This window comes from Festucalex cinctus, chromosome 15, assembly GCF_051991245.1.
Source record: "Festucalex cinctus isolate MCC-2025b chromosome 15, RoL_Fcin_1.0, whole genome shotgun sequence".
Classification (NCBI taxonomy): domain Eukaryota; kingdom Metazoa; phylum Chordata; class Actinopteri; order Syngnathiformes; family Syngnathidae; genus Festucalex; species Festucalex cinctus.
This window is the reverse complement of record NC_135425.1, coordinates 12,835,160-12,848,625: the sequence shown is the minus strand read 5'-3', so window position 1 is coordinate 12,848,625 and position 13,466 is coordinate 12,835,160. Positions and strand designations below refer to the sequence as shown.

The 13,466-nt window shown below is 45.2% G+C and overlaps 1 long non-coding RNA gene and 9 other non-coding genes across 10 annotated transcripts in view; 9 read left to right on the top strand and 1 right to left on the bottom strand.

Annotated features, from left to right (window-relative positions):
• The window catches only part of LOC144001931 (uncharacterized), an 87,260-nt gene that overhangs the window by 41,910 nt on the left and 31,884 nt on the right, over nt 1-13,466 (bottom strand). The gene's annotated exons all lie outside the window — the stretch shown is intronic.
• On the top strand, nt 9,713-9,794 carry trnas-cga (transfer RNA serine (anticodon CGA)). The gene has a single exon. It is a non-coding gene; the product is annotated as a tRNA-Ser (tRNA).
• Nucleotides 10,082-10,163, top strand: trnas-cga (transfer RNA serine (anticodon CGA)). Its single transcript has one exon. It is a non-coding gene; the product is annotated as a tRNA-Ser (tRNA).
• On the top strand, nt 10,568-10,649 carry trnas-cga (transfer RNA serine (anticodon CGA)). Its single transcript has one exon. It is a non-coding gene; the product is annotated as a tRNA-Ser (tRNA).
• On the top strand, nt 10,937-11,018 carry trnas-cga (transfer RNA serine (anticodon CGA)). Its single transcript has one exon. It is a non-coding gene; the product is annotated as a tRNA-Ser (tRNA).
• Nucleotides 11,413-11,494, top strand: trnas-cga (transfer RNA serine (anticodon CGA)). The gene has a single exon. It is a non-coding gene; the product is annotated as a tRNA-Ser (tRNA).
• trnas-cga (transfer RNA serine (anticodon CGA)) lies at nt 11,782-11,863 on the top strand. Its single transcript has one exon. It is a non-coding gene; the product is annotated as a tRNA-Ser (tRNA).
• On the top strand, nt 12,258-12,339 carry trnas-uga (transfer RNA serine (anticodon UGA)). The gene has a single exon. It is a non-coding gene; the product is annotated as a tRNA-Ser (tRNA).
• Nucleotides 12,627-12,708, top strand: trnas-cga (transfer RNA serine (anticodon CGA)). The gene has a single exon. It is a non-coding gene; the product is annotated as a tRNA-Ser (tRNA).
• trnas-cga (transfer RNA serine (anticodon CGA)) lies at nt 13,104-13,185 on the top strand. Its single transcript has one exon. It is a non-coding gene; the product is annotated as a tRNA-Ser (tRNA).

The window sequence follows — 13,466 nt, the reverse complement described above, 5'->3', positions numbered from 1 at the left end:
CTAGGATTTAGATTAAAGGCAAACAGAGCATAGCCTTGTTGAAAGTCTTCGTGGTCTATACTTAGAGGTAAATCTTTTAAAAACCTCCCCGTCGAGGAAAACAAGTTATGAAACTCGCGCACTGCGTTTCCTGCGTTAAATTGGGGTTGAAACGCCTTAGATGGGATCTGCCGCCCTTCTTGAGTTAGGGCTAGGTATTCAATATTGTGGTGGGCAAAGTTAAAAGGATTTAAATTCTTCCGCCCCACAAAAGCGCTGTGATTGACGAGTGCTAAAACCACATACTTTGGCGTATGTCCCAAAAAGAGATTGTCTTGATGGCAGATCCTCGATAACTGGGGTATAGAGTAAGTCTTTACGTTGATCCTCGATAGGGGGTACAGCGCGTTGTCTTTGTGGAGAGCCGCTGCGTGACCCAAAGAAACGGCCGGTGCGACCGCTACTTTTTTTACAAAAAGGGTGGCTCCTATTATCTTCAGAGAGCAATCAGCGTCGGGGGGACTCATTAAACAAAAATCATCGCTGGCTCTTGTTAGCTTTAGCCTTAGATCCACGTTATTTAAGAGGTATCTCTCACAAAAGAAAATATCCGAGTGAATGGGGCCTAGGAGTTGAAATTCCCTGGACCCCTCAATCAATTGGGCTCTGTGAACCAGCCCTTCATTAACATCGTTGCCCGTGAGCGATGTTGAATCCATCCGCCCTCGTGTATCTTTGAAGAACATGGCTGTGCTAAATTGGCTTTTGAGAGAATCCTCTGAAAAGTTTAACAATGTTTCAATCATAGCTCTGTAAGGGTGAGTAGCGCTTGATTGTGAGATGAGTCTATCCCCTAATGTAACATCTACTTGGGTAAAGATTGTGTTTAACGGATAGTTAATGATGCCTACGTGGTCGGTGGGGCCCAGATGAGAGCCGTCTCTGTGTGTTACTCGCAAACGCAGGTAAAGCATTGTGTCCGAGAGATCCATATATTTAGAACCGTCCCCCGGTATGAAGAATTCAATGGGTCCTTGCTCCGTCAAAGCTGATAAGGGTGAAATTTCGACGTATTGGCTTTGTTCTATCGAAAGTTGGGTCATTGGGGGTGAGAACAAATCTAATTCCGACAGAGTGCATTCTTGCGACTTGTGATGTAAAAGAGCCATTTTCGTCAGATTGTTTAAGAGAAAATGTCGGCGTTGCTTCTTCGGCGCTTCCTTCTTGAGACTGATTTCCTTTTGACTGCACGCCTACGCTTTTTATGAGTAACCAGTCTCTGACCTATCGGTCTCCTCGAAGGTCTTCGAGCCAAAACCATTAACCCGGATCCATCTTGATTCTTTTCTCTTCTCTGTATTCTTTCCATCGCACGTCCTGCTACATCCATGGCAATATTTTTAGCCGCCGACTGCAGGTGAGGTTTCGCTACTGTAAAACCTTTTTTGACTAAAGGTACGACAAAACGGAAAAGTTTAGAAAAAATGGAGCCCAAACCTCGCCCATATTGCACAGGGGCCCCGTGAAAACCCGGAAGCGACCCTCCTGCTTGGGTTTCGTAATAATTAACAAAGCGATACAGGTCAGGGTGTGTCTCCATCACGACCATTGTTTTTTACCTCGGTTTAAAATGCAGGGTAATAATTATCTTTCCGTATTTAAAATTAACCGGCTGATTCTGATCCGTCTTAATCTGTATTCCTACTTCTTCAATATGTCTCCTACTAATAGGCAGGTAGTAAGCAGGGTTGAAAGTTTTAAAAATAAACTCCCCGTATCTCCCTTCGATCGGAACAGTCCTCAATAACGGAGCATAGGCATCCCCTACCGTCTGGTGTTGCACCACGTCTGTATAAACGTATAAATGGTATTGACCCGCCTTTATATCGGCTGGGTACGGGGCAGGTAACCAATTAGGTTTTATAGTAAACCATTGTCCTTCCTTCATACCAAGTATGTAAGCCAACGGTGCATTAAAGCGGATCTTATAACATCCGGTTGACGACATCCAAAGAAATTTCCGCATATTAATATCGTAATGGAGTAAAATTTGGTTGCCTATTTTATTTTTTATAATATACAGAACCGCCTCTCGTAGCTTGTCAAGATCTTCATATTCCCCGGATGTAATATCTAAGGTGTGGGTTACAAATTCGTTTTTATCAGACCCTCTAGCTGTCTCGGAGTTCTTTGCATCCTTAGCTTTGGAAAGCGTCATATCTTTTATATAGAAAGTAGTCTGGTTTTCGGGTACGTTTATCCAACTACGAGGGTATGAAATCTCAGTCAGGGCCACCTCCCAACTTCCTTCGAGATCAATGTGTTGGGCCAAATTCACTCTGAACTGTGAGATTGTGTTGTCCGTATACACATCCATACTAGCGTTAGAAGGTAGAGTAACGTAGAATCCTCCATCGTGTAAGGGATCCATGCCGGCTTCTGATACAAGTTGTATTTGAAACTCTTTTTTAAACGTCTACAATCTGAGAAGCGGGGACCCAGCTATCGAATTTCGAGGGCCATCCCTTCCAACGAACGAGGAATTGTCTCTGCCCCCTCATCGTGCGCCTTTTAAGGATTTTCTCAATATGGAATGTGTGGTCTTTTGATACGCTCACCTTCTGTAATTCACCTTCGTAAAACGATCCTTCTATGACATCCCCGTCATAATCTTTCAGTTTGTAGACGGGTGGAAAACGAGGAAGACATTCAGATATGGTAAACAATTCGTCCGTAAAGCTCTGCTCGTATTTTTTATCAAACACTCCTCTTAATTTAGATATCCTCACCACATCTCCTGTTTTAAAACGCATTTTTAATTTCCCACTTTGCTCTATCGGCATATTACCGTATAGATTCTGGAAAACCTGTTGAGTATTTCCGTCAGTAACTTGATTGGGCTTCATTTTTATACTTTTATGGTAGCTTTCGTTATAACTACTTACTAAATCTTGTACGACGTCGATATACCTGCGTGTGTTTCTGGCCGTAAAATATCTCCACATTCTAGTTTTTAAAGTCCTATTAAACCTTTCAACAACCTGGGCTTTCAGATCACTGGCAGTAGCAAAATGAACAATGTTGTGTTTTTTCATCAGGTTCTGAAAATGTCTGTTAAAAAATTCTTTACCCGCGTCGGTCTGTATTTTTCGAGGCGTCCCACTCTCAGACAAAACAGATTCAAAAGCTTTAACTACCTGCGGAGCCGTCTTATCCTTCAAAATGCGTACGTAGGCTTTTTTTGAAAAAACATCGATGACGGTCAGTAAATATTTAAATCCATCGTTGACGCCAGCCAGGGCCTGCATATCGCAGAGGTCTGCCTGAAATTGATTCAGCGCCCTTGGGACAAAAACCCTGTTTCGTGGGAAATTGATTCTAGCGGGTTTGTGTAAGGTGTAGGCATCTTGCTCGATTAAGAAACCCCTGACTCGATCACGATTTACTTTTTTACCCGTAACATCCTGTACACCTGTGTAAACGCTCTACACCACCAAAACTGGCCGGGTGTGAGGCATCGTAGTAAAGCTTCTCCATACACTTCCTCTCAGCCATCATCATCAGAAAATGAATTTAAATGATATATGCAACGATTATTTATTGATAAATTCACACAGACATGACTTCTTTTGTTTTTTTGGTTTATTACATGATTTCCATAGTATAATCATACACAATAGTAAAAATGATTACATGCATAATACTAAAAGGCAATACTAAGAATTAATATACTCAAGGACTCGGGATAAGACATAGGGACTAACTTTTAATTCAACGACGGTTTGAAATTCTTTTAATTCAACAGGTAAGTCTAAAGGGTAGTTATTTTCTAGACAGTATTTTGCAGAATCAACAAACAGAGTCAAAATTGTTACCAGGTGACCTACACCCACGTCATCACACCATGCATCCAGAACGGCTTTAATTGTATTGGCCAAACCCAAATGACTCTCGTTCACAACACGTCTGACAAAACAATCCCAAGATACATGAAATAGCGAATGAGACAATGATCTGACTTTTTGCATAATCAACAACATTTTGTCAATTCGTCAGTCTCGGTCAGAAGTATGTAGAATGGTTCTCTCCAGAATGTCCGCCCAATTACACAAACCGTAATATCGAAACAACAATTTTCTGAAGATATTCCCCATCGTGTGTCTCTATTTAGAATTGTAGTACTTGTCCAGCAGAGTCTTGAGGTCGTTCGACAGCGATCCGGGGCCTTCAAGGGCGTCCAGTTGCTCGAGCTTGTCGAGTATCTTCTTCTCTTGCTCGAGATCTAGCAGGACAATCTCGGCCGCTGTCTTGACCTTCTTAATGTCGGTAGTCAGATGAAGCAAGTTCAACATGTAATGAATGCTGGGGAGGAATTTAGGCGTGCACAACAATGCTATCACACGATGATAATGTTTCCTAAAATACTCATCATCGTCTATTTCTAGACACTGGTGCTGCCTCTGGCTGGGATGGTTGATTAAACAGCCATTACATTCATCTCTACTGTATTTAACTATAACTTGATTGAGGAGATGTCCTATAGTCTGTTTTATACAGTTGTACTTATCCCGACACAGCCAACTGTCCGGGGGCCCGTTCCAGACAAGGTCCCAGTCCTTGTCAAGGTTTGTAGGTGAAGGCAAGGCTGTTGGCGGGCACCCCTCCACAACGTCCCCGTCAGAGGTTAGTTGCTGCTGAGGCTGCTGCTGCTGAGACTCCTGAGGCTGCTGAGGAGGTAGGTGTTCGTGCCGGGTATTGAGTTCCTCAGGAGTCATCAGCAGTTGTGAATACTCCAGCGAGGCAATGTACTCATCGGTCAGCTGCACTTCTTGAGAGTTCTCCGGCGGAGGGGTGTTCTCGTCGGCAGTCGCGGGGTACTGAGAACAGTCCAACTGCTCTCGCTCAAGGTGGGTCGCGGCTGCCTCAACGTCCTTTCCCTCCTCAAAGTCAGAGCTCTCTGTCTGCGTACCTTTTGAGACTTTAAGCCGCGATCCTTCCACCAGAGGCACCACACTCCGGGCACCCAGAGGCGTCCACGATGTTGCCAGGCGTCTGGAACTCTGTCTGGTAGGAGGCATCGTTGTCGTCGTTGGCTTTTTCAGGCAAAGTGTAGTCCGGCTGGAGACTCCTGCTCTTATATTACATAGGGGCGGTTATATGGGAGGGATTTGTTGTAAAGAGGCGTATTTTCCCATTGTCTAAGTGGTAGGGGGGCTGTCCTTGAGGGGGGGTTGGCTTATGACGTCAGAGTAGGCGGTTCATAGGGGCGTTGACTACTCAAACGTCAACGCCTTCCTTACACCCACAATGTTTCGCCAATGCCGGCTGTCCAAAAAGAGGGTGGAGATTTTTTCAGAGTGCGCATCCATCCTCTCATTCCATTCAGCCAACGGTAGGGTCAAAACCCTCAAAAAAACACCACATTCAGTGTTAAATGCTTCCAAAGTAAAAAACAGTTCATTCTGATTTGTGCGATCACCAGTCTCTATCAGGTTGTTAGAATCAATTTTCACCTTAAAAAACCAACGACCTGTAGGCGTTGTCCTCGAGACCCATGTAAATGTTAAAACATTCCATGGTTCAGACGACATCATACATTCTTTCAACACTCGAGGTACCAGTTGATTTAATATACCCCAGTCATTAGAGTTTAGAGTCCCATAGCCACTAGGTGATGTATTTTCAACACCGTCCATGCTAAAATACAGACACAGCTCACCCATCTCGTAAAGGAAGCGGTATCCCCATGAGGCAGATGGATCCAAAGACCATATTTCCTCCAAAGACTCTGCGGGGGGTTTCTGAATACGTCGCAAAAACATCTGCTTCTTACGCGGCGCATCCAAAATCGAGTCGGTCCCAGTGCGTCCCATCTGCACTGAAACATTTGTCTCGCTGATTACATTGATTTTCCCCGCCATCCTCGCTGTAGCTCTATCGGACTGTTGAAGCGCTTGTTATATCCTTTTTACCCATACTAAACCACTCCCTCCGATCACGTCATTCAATCTCATTATTATTCATTATTCACTCAATCTAGGGGGGCGTGCACCGGATCCGGAAGTTAACCAAACAATTAGCATTTGAACCCGGGTCAGCCATGATATCTGCAAAAACAGGTAGGAACACCACCTACACATCATCCATCTTCATTAAGGGGTCATTAATCTTCATTAAATGACATCAGGAAGTCATTAAGGGTCATTCATCTTCATTATACAACACCTGGAAGTCATTAAAGGTCATTCATCTTCATTAAACGACATCCGGAAGTCATTAAAGGTCATTCATCTTCATTATACGACATCCGGAAGTCATTAAAGGTCATTCATCCTCATTAAACGACATCCGGAAGTCATTAAAGGTCATTACCCCTCATTAAATGACATCTGGAAGTCATTAAAGGTCATTAACCCTCATTAAATGACATCTGGAAGTCATTAAAGGGTCATTAATCTTCATTAAATGGCATCAGGAAGTCATTAAGGGTCATTAATCTTCATTAAATGACATCAGGAAGTCATTAGGGGTCATTAATCTTCATTAAATGACATCAGGAAGTCATTAAGGGTCATTAACCCTCATTAAATGACATCAGGAAGTCATTAAGGGTCATTAACCCTCATTATATGACATCTGGAAGTCATTAAAGGGTCATTAATCTTCATTAGGGAGGGGTCATGACCCACACATGACCCCCCTAATCTAATTAAGAATGTCATCCATCAAATTTTGACAGAAGCGGCCTTGTAATATTCTCTCTACCCATTTTTAGCAGCAAAAAGTTGCTACTTTTTCAATAATTAATTTGGTGACGTGATTATTTTTTTATGTACATTTAATAACTTTTAAACCATTGTTAAAATGAATCGAACGCCGGCATGTTTGTTACACGTGACTAAATAACCCGGATGTTTACGTCACTAGTGTGTAAACGCTACACTATGGAAGCACTATGCAACGCAGCCGTGCATCTAGCGTCAAACCCGGAAGGATTAAACCTTATCGCTTCGAGCCAACACGACAAAATAACACTACCGAAGGAAAGTCTGCCTTGGATGTGAAAGTTGTGGCGCCAGATGGTCTTTTCGGGCACAAAATAAACTTTGACGAACGAGTGAATCAGGCGGGGGGTGAGTGGTGCTCGTGCGGGAGCTGCAGGAATGGACAATCCGCTAATGAATGTGTGCTGTCTGGAAATGAAAGAACTCGAGGATCGGTTCCTTGCGGACAATCTCAACTGCATCCTGGAACATCAGACATTCAACATGGCAATACTAAATAGACATTCTCAGGATAGCTTTGGTTGCGATGAAAGATGTGAAGAAGAAAAGTCTTGGAGGAGCAAATATCCAACAGGTAAAGTGACACACAGTACGAGCAATGCAAAACGTGTGGAACTGACGAAATATTTCAGGAAAAAGAAAAAATAGTAAAATTAAATGTATCGTCGTTACAGCACCCAACCTCCCCTAGCTGTTTTTTTTTTCTTTTTTGCGTAGCGTCCCACTGCGGTCAGGCCAGCCGCCACTCGAAAAGACGAAGTCAAGCCAGCCGCCCCAACGATTGTTAATACTGTGCATTACGGTAACGTGCCGACGTGCCCCTGCGTTGGCCACCTTCAAATGAATTATGAAATAAAACAGTCCGTGCAGTATAATAACCAATGCCCCCCCACCCCCGAAACATGCCTACCTTTCGCTTTAAATTTGCTTCGCTTCTCCGAGATCTTTCAGTGGCCGTAGTAAGACCTCGATGTGTGCCGACTGTTGTGAGAGTGAAGGCTCCGTGTTGCTAGCAGTTGCGGCTCCTCCATCGGCTTGATTATTTCCCACGTCTGGTTCTTTAAAGATACTCGGTACTGCGTTGGGCTTTAGTATTAGGCGTGTGGCGTACCCCATCTCAAATTGTAACATATATTCGAAGTCCTCATGCCTGAAATGTTCGCTGCGCGCACGCCTGCTTGTCCTTCGGGAGGTTGACAGCACTTAGCAAACAAACCATTGTCTACTCAAGTAGCTTTTTTTTTTTTTTTTTTTTGGGGGGGGGGGGTCTCGCGGGTTTTTCCTTGCCGACGCCTTGCAAAATTTTGCAATACAGTAAGGCATAACTGACGTTTGTGTCTTCCTCGTTGTTATGTCTGCGTGAACTACTGTTCCCCAAGCGAGTATACACACTAGTGACGTCACCACTCGGGGGCGTTGCAACACGGAAGTACTTCTATGTTGAAAAAAGTTAAATAAATCAATATAGGAGTGTATTCTTCAGCTCTTATGCATGTTTCGTAGCTATACTAACTATTTACTGCCAATCAAGCCATACATGTAAAATTAAAGGAGCCTTCCTTTAAGCTATGATGTGTTCACTACAGAGGACATTTTTTAAAACTTAAATGCTAGGCTCAAATACAGTTAAAATAATTCAAACAATACTTTAATGTTTTCTCAAAAGTCTTATGGAAAACATGCTAACAACATTTAAATCACCTGATATGAGCTTTGCAGCAATGACACCAACCATCCTCTGGACGCCCTAATACTGTATCAAAAGAAATGTTCACGAAATTGTACCTTGTTGAAGAGTTGCAGTCTCCACTTGGAAGGTCTACTGTTAGCCTAGCATCAAACGAGTGGATTTTGGTGGGCGTGGCCAAGGCCCACCAGACTTCCATGTATTTGACTGCAAAATGAGTTGGATGTGGCCAAATCTCATCTTTTCCATGTGCTCCTGTTTACAAACGGAGTCTTCACGTCTGCACCCGAAGGATTATTGCCGCATGCTTTTGCATGCTTTAGTTTAAATAGTTGGTATCGATCCCGGGGTAAGTGAAAGATGTTCTGCTAATCCACGTTTGTATTATCCCAAATTCCTGAAGCAGTTGTCAGTAAAATGTTTGCCACAAACTGGCAGGGCTGCTAACTCTCCTCACGATGCACATTTTACGCTTACCGGTTGAACCACAAGTCCTACGGGGAAAATAAACACATCCCGGGAACCAGCTCGACTTCGGCTTTCCATCGGCATCGGTGCCGGCCCTCCACGACCCTCCGGGCCGGAGATACGGGGGCTGCGAAATCAGCCACCCCACTCTCGGGAGATGGATTGACACCCCCGTACCGGTCGAACCATAAGTCCGACAGGAAAATAAACACATCCCCGGAACCGGCTCGACCTCGGCTTTCCAACGGCCTCCACAACCCTCCGCGCCGGGGATACGGGGCCGTGAAATCGGCTACCCCGGTGCGATGGCTGAGAGTTTAAGGCGGAGTTGAAATCTAAAGGGGTAATCCCGCGCAGGTTAGAACCCTGCTTGCAGCATTGAAGTCGTTGACCCATCATGTTGTCCCAAAGGAGTGCAGTTGTTTATGCAGAAGTCCCTCAGATAGTCAAATCTGCGCATTTTATAATTGCTTCTTGAAAATGGTCAGTCTACTCCAGGGATGGGCAACTTATGACCTCCAGAGCAGGCTTCTCAAGTCGTGGTCCTTGAGAGAGTCCTGCAGATTTTTAGATGTTTCCGAATACCAGTGGTTCCAAAGTCCGGTCCTTGAGGGCCTGAGTCCTGCATGCTTTAGAGGTTTCCCAGGTTCAACACAGCTGATTCATATTCAAGCTCATCAACCCTCGAGGACTGGATCTTGACACGTGCCCTACGCCAACACAGGATCCCCGACCCGAGGCCTAGACTATTTTTACAACACCATAGTAGGAACGAGAACAATGCCAAACAACAGCTGCGATGGCCGAGAGGTTAAGGCGTTGGACTCGAAATCCAATGGGCTAGTCCCGCGCAGGTTCGAACCCTGCTCGCAGCGTTGTAATCTTTGGCTGTTTGAGTAGTACAAAAGGACTATTAGTTCTGTTAGCTGAAGTGTGACAGGTGGTAAAATCTGAATGTTTTGAAACTGCTGCTTGAAAATGATCACTCTCCTTCAGGGATGAACAACTCAGGTCTCTGAGAGGAGACTTCCCCACTCCTGGATTTTGAGGGCACGAGTGCTGTAGGTTTTTTAGATGTTTCCCTACGCTAAAGCACAATTCCTGACCCGCCTAGTCTATCTTTACAGCACCATAGTGGGAGCAATAACCAGAAGGCCTGAGAGCTGCGATGGCTGAGAGGTTAAGGCGTTGGACTCGAAATCCAATGGGGTAATCCCGCGCAGGTTCGAACCCTGCTCGCAGCGTTCAAGTTGTTGTCCCATCAGATTGTTCCTAAGGAGTGCTGTTGTGTAGGCAGATGATCAAATCTGCATATTTTATAATTGCTTCTTGAAAATGGTCACTCTACACCAGGGATGGGCAACTTACGTAGTCCAGAGCAAGCTTCTCAAGTCGTGGTCCTTGAGAGAGTCCTGCAGATTTTTAGATGTTTCCGCATACCAGTGGTTTCAAAGTCCGGTCCTTGAGGGCCTGAGTCCTGCATGCTTTAGAGGTTTCCCAGGTTCAACACAGCTGATTCATATTCAAGCTCATCAACCCTCGAGGACTGGATCTTGACACGTGCCCTACGCCAACACAGGATCCCCTACCCGAGGCCTAGACCATTTTTATAACACCATAGTGGGAACGAGAATAATGCCAAACAACAGCTGCGATGGCCGAGAGGTTAAGGCGTTGGACTCGAAATCCAATGGGGTAGTCCCGCGCAGGTTCGAACCCTGCTCGCAGCGTTGTAATCTTTGGCTGTTTGAGTAGTACAAAAGGACTATCAGTTCTGTTAGCTGAAGTGTGACAGGTGGTAAAATCTGAGTGTTTTGAAACTGCTGCTTGAAAATGATCACTCTACTTCAGGGATGAACAACTCAGGTCTCTGAGAGGAGACTTCCCCACTCCTGTATTTTGAGGGCACGAGTCCTGTAGGTTTTTTAGATGTTTCCCTACGCTAAAGCACAATTCCTGAACCGCCTAGTCTATCTTTACAGCACCATAGTGTGAACAATAACCAGAAGCCCTCAGAGCTGCGATGGCTGAGAGGTTAAGGCGTTGGACTCGAAATCCAATGGGGTAATCCCGCGCAGGTTCGAACCCTGCTCGCAGCGTTCAAGTTGTTGTCCCATCAGATTGTTCCTAAGGAGTGCTGTTGTGTAGGCAGATGATCAAATCTGCATATTTTATAATTGCTTCTTGAAAATGGTCACTCTACACCAGGGATGGGCAATTTACGTAGTCCAGAGCAAGCTTGGTCCTTGAGAGAGTCCTGCAGATTTTTAGATGTTTCCGCATACCAGTGGTTTCAAAGTCCGGTCCTTGAGGGCCTGAGTCCTGCATGCTTTAGAGGTTTCCCAGGTTCAACACAGCTGATTCATATTCAAGCTCATCAACCCCCGAGGACTGGATCTTGACACGTGCCCTACGCCAACACAGGATCCCCTACCCGAGGCCTAGACTATTTTTATAACACCATAGTGGGAACGAGAATAATGCCAAACAACAGCTGCGATGGCCGAGAGGTTAAGGCGTTGGACTCGAAATCCAATGGGCTAGTCCCGCGCAGGTTCGAACCCTGCTCGCAGCGTTGTAATCTTTGGCTGTTTGAGTAGTACAAAAGGACTATTAGTTCTGTTAGCTGAAGTGTGACAGGTGGTAAAATCGGAGTGTTTTGAAACTCCTGCTTGAAAATGATCACTCTACTTCAGGGATGAACAACTCAGGTCTCTGAGAGGAGACTTCCCCACTCCTGGATTTTGAGGGCAGGAGTCCTGTAGGTTTTTTAGATGTTTCCCTACGCTAAAGCACAATTCCTGACCCGCCTAGTCTATCTTTACAGCACCATAGTGGGAACAATAACCAGAAGGTCTGAGAGCTGCGATGGCTGAGAGGTTAAGGGTTTGGACTCGAAATCCAATGGGGTAATCCCGCGCAGGTTCGAACCCTGCTCGCAGCGTTCAAGTTGTTGTCCCATCAGATTGTTCCTAAGGAGTGCTGTTGTGTAGGCAGATGATCAAATCTGCATATTTTATAATTGCTTCTTCAAAATGGTCACTCTACACCAGGGATGGGCAATTTACGTAGTCCAGAGTAAGCTTGGTCCTTGAGAGAGTCCTGCAGATTTTTAGATGTTTCCGCATACCAGTGGTTTCAAAGTCCGGTCCTTGAGGGCCTGAGTCCTGCATGCTTTAGAGGTTTCCCAGGTTCAACACAGCTGATTCATATTCAAGCTCATCAACCCTCGAGGACTGGATCTTGACACGTGCCCTACGCCAACACAGGATCCCCTACCCGAGGCCTAGACTATTTTTATAACACCATAGTGGGAACGAGAATAATGCCAAACAACAGCTGCGATGGCTGAGAGGTTAAGGCGTTGGACTTGAAATCCAATGGGGTAGTCCCGCGCAGGTTCGAACCCTGCTCGCAGCGTAGTAATCTTTGGCTATTTGAGTAGTACAAAAGGACTATCAGCTCTGTTAGCTGAAGTGTGACAGGTGGTAAAATCTGAGTGTTTTGAAACTGCTGCTTGAAAATGATCACTCTACTTCAGGGATGAACAACTCAGGTCTCTGAGAGGAGACTTCCCCACTCCTGGATTTTGAGGGCACGAGTCCTGTAGGTTTTTTAGATGTTTCCCTACGCTAAAGCACAATTCCTGACCCGCCTAGTCTATCTTTACAGCACCATAGTGGGAACAATAACCAGAAGGCCTGAGAGCTGCGATGGCTGAGAGGTTAAGGCGTTGGACTCGAAATCCAATGGGGTAATCCCGCGCAGGTTCGAACCCTGCTCGCAGAGTTCAAGTTGTTGTCCCATCAGACTGTTCCTAAGGAGTGCTGTTGTGTAGGCAGATGATCAAATCTGCATATTTTATAATTGCTTCTTGAAAATGGTCACTCTACACCAGGGATGGGCAACTTACGTAGTCCAGAGCAAGCTTCTCAAGTCGTGGTACTTGAGAGAGTCCTGCAGATTTTTAGATGTTTCCGCATACCAGTGGTTTCAAAGTCCGGGCCTGAGTCCTGCATGCTTTAGAGGTTTCCCAGGTTCAACACAGCTGATTCATATTCAAGCTCATCAACCCTCGAGGACTGGATCTTGACACGTGCCCTACGCCAACACAGGATCCCCTACCCGAGGCCTAGACTATTTTTATAACACCATAGTGGGAACGAGAATAATGCCAAACAACAGCTGCGATGGCCGAGAGGTTAAGGCGTTGGACTCGAAATCAAATGGGGTAATCCCGCGCAGGTTCGAACCCTGCTCGCAGCGTTGTAATCTTTGGCTGTTTGAGTAGTACAAAAGGACTATTAGTTCTGTTAGCTGAAGTGTGACAGGTGGTAAAATCTGAGTGTTTTGAAACTGCTGCTTGAAAATGATCACTCTACTTCAGGGATGAACAACTCAGGTCTCTGAGAGGAGACTTCCCCACTCCTGGATTTTGAGGGCATGAGTCCTGTAGGTTTTTTAGATGTTTCCCTACGCTAAAGCACAATTCCTGGCCCGTCTAGTCTATCTTTACAGCACCATAGTGGGAACAATAACCAGAAGGC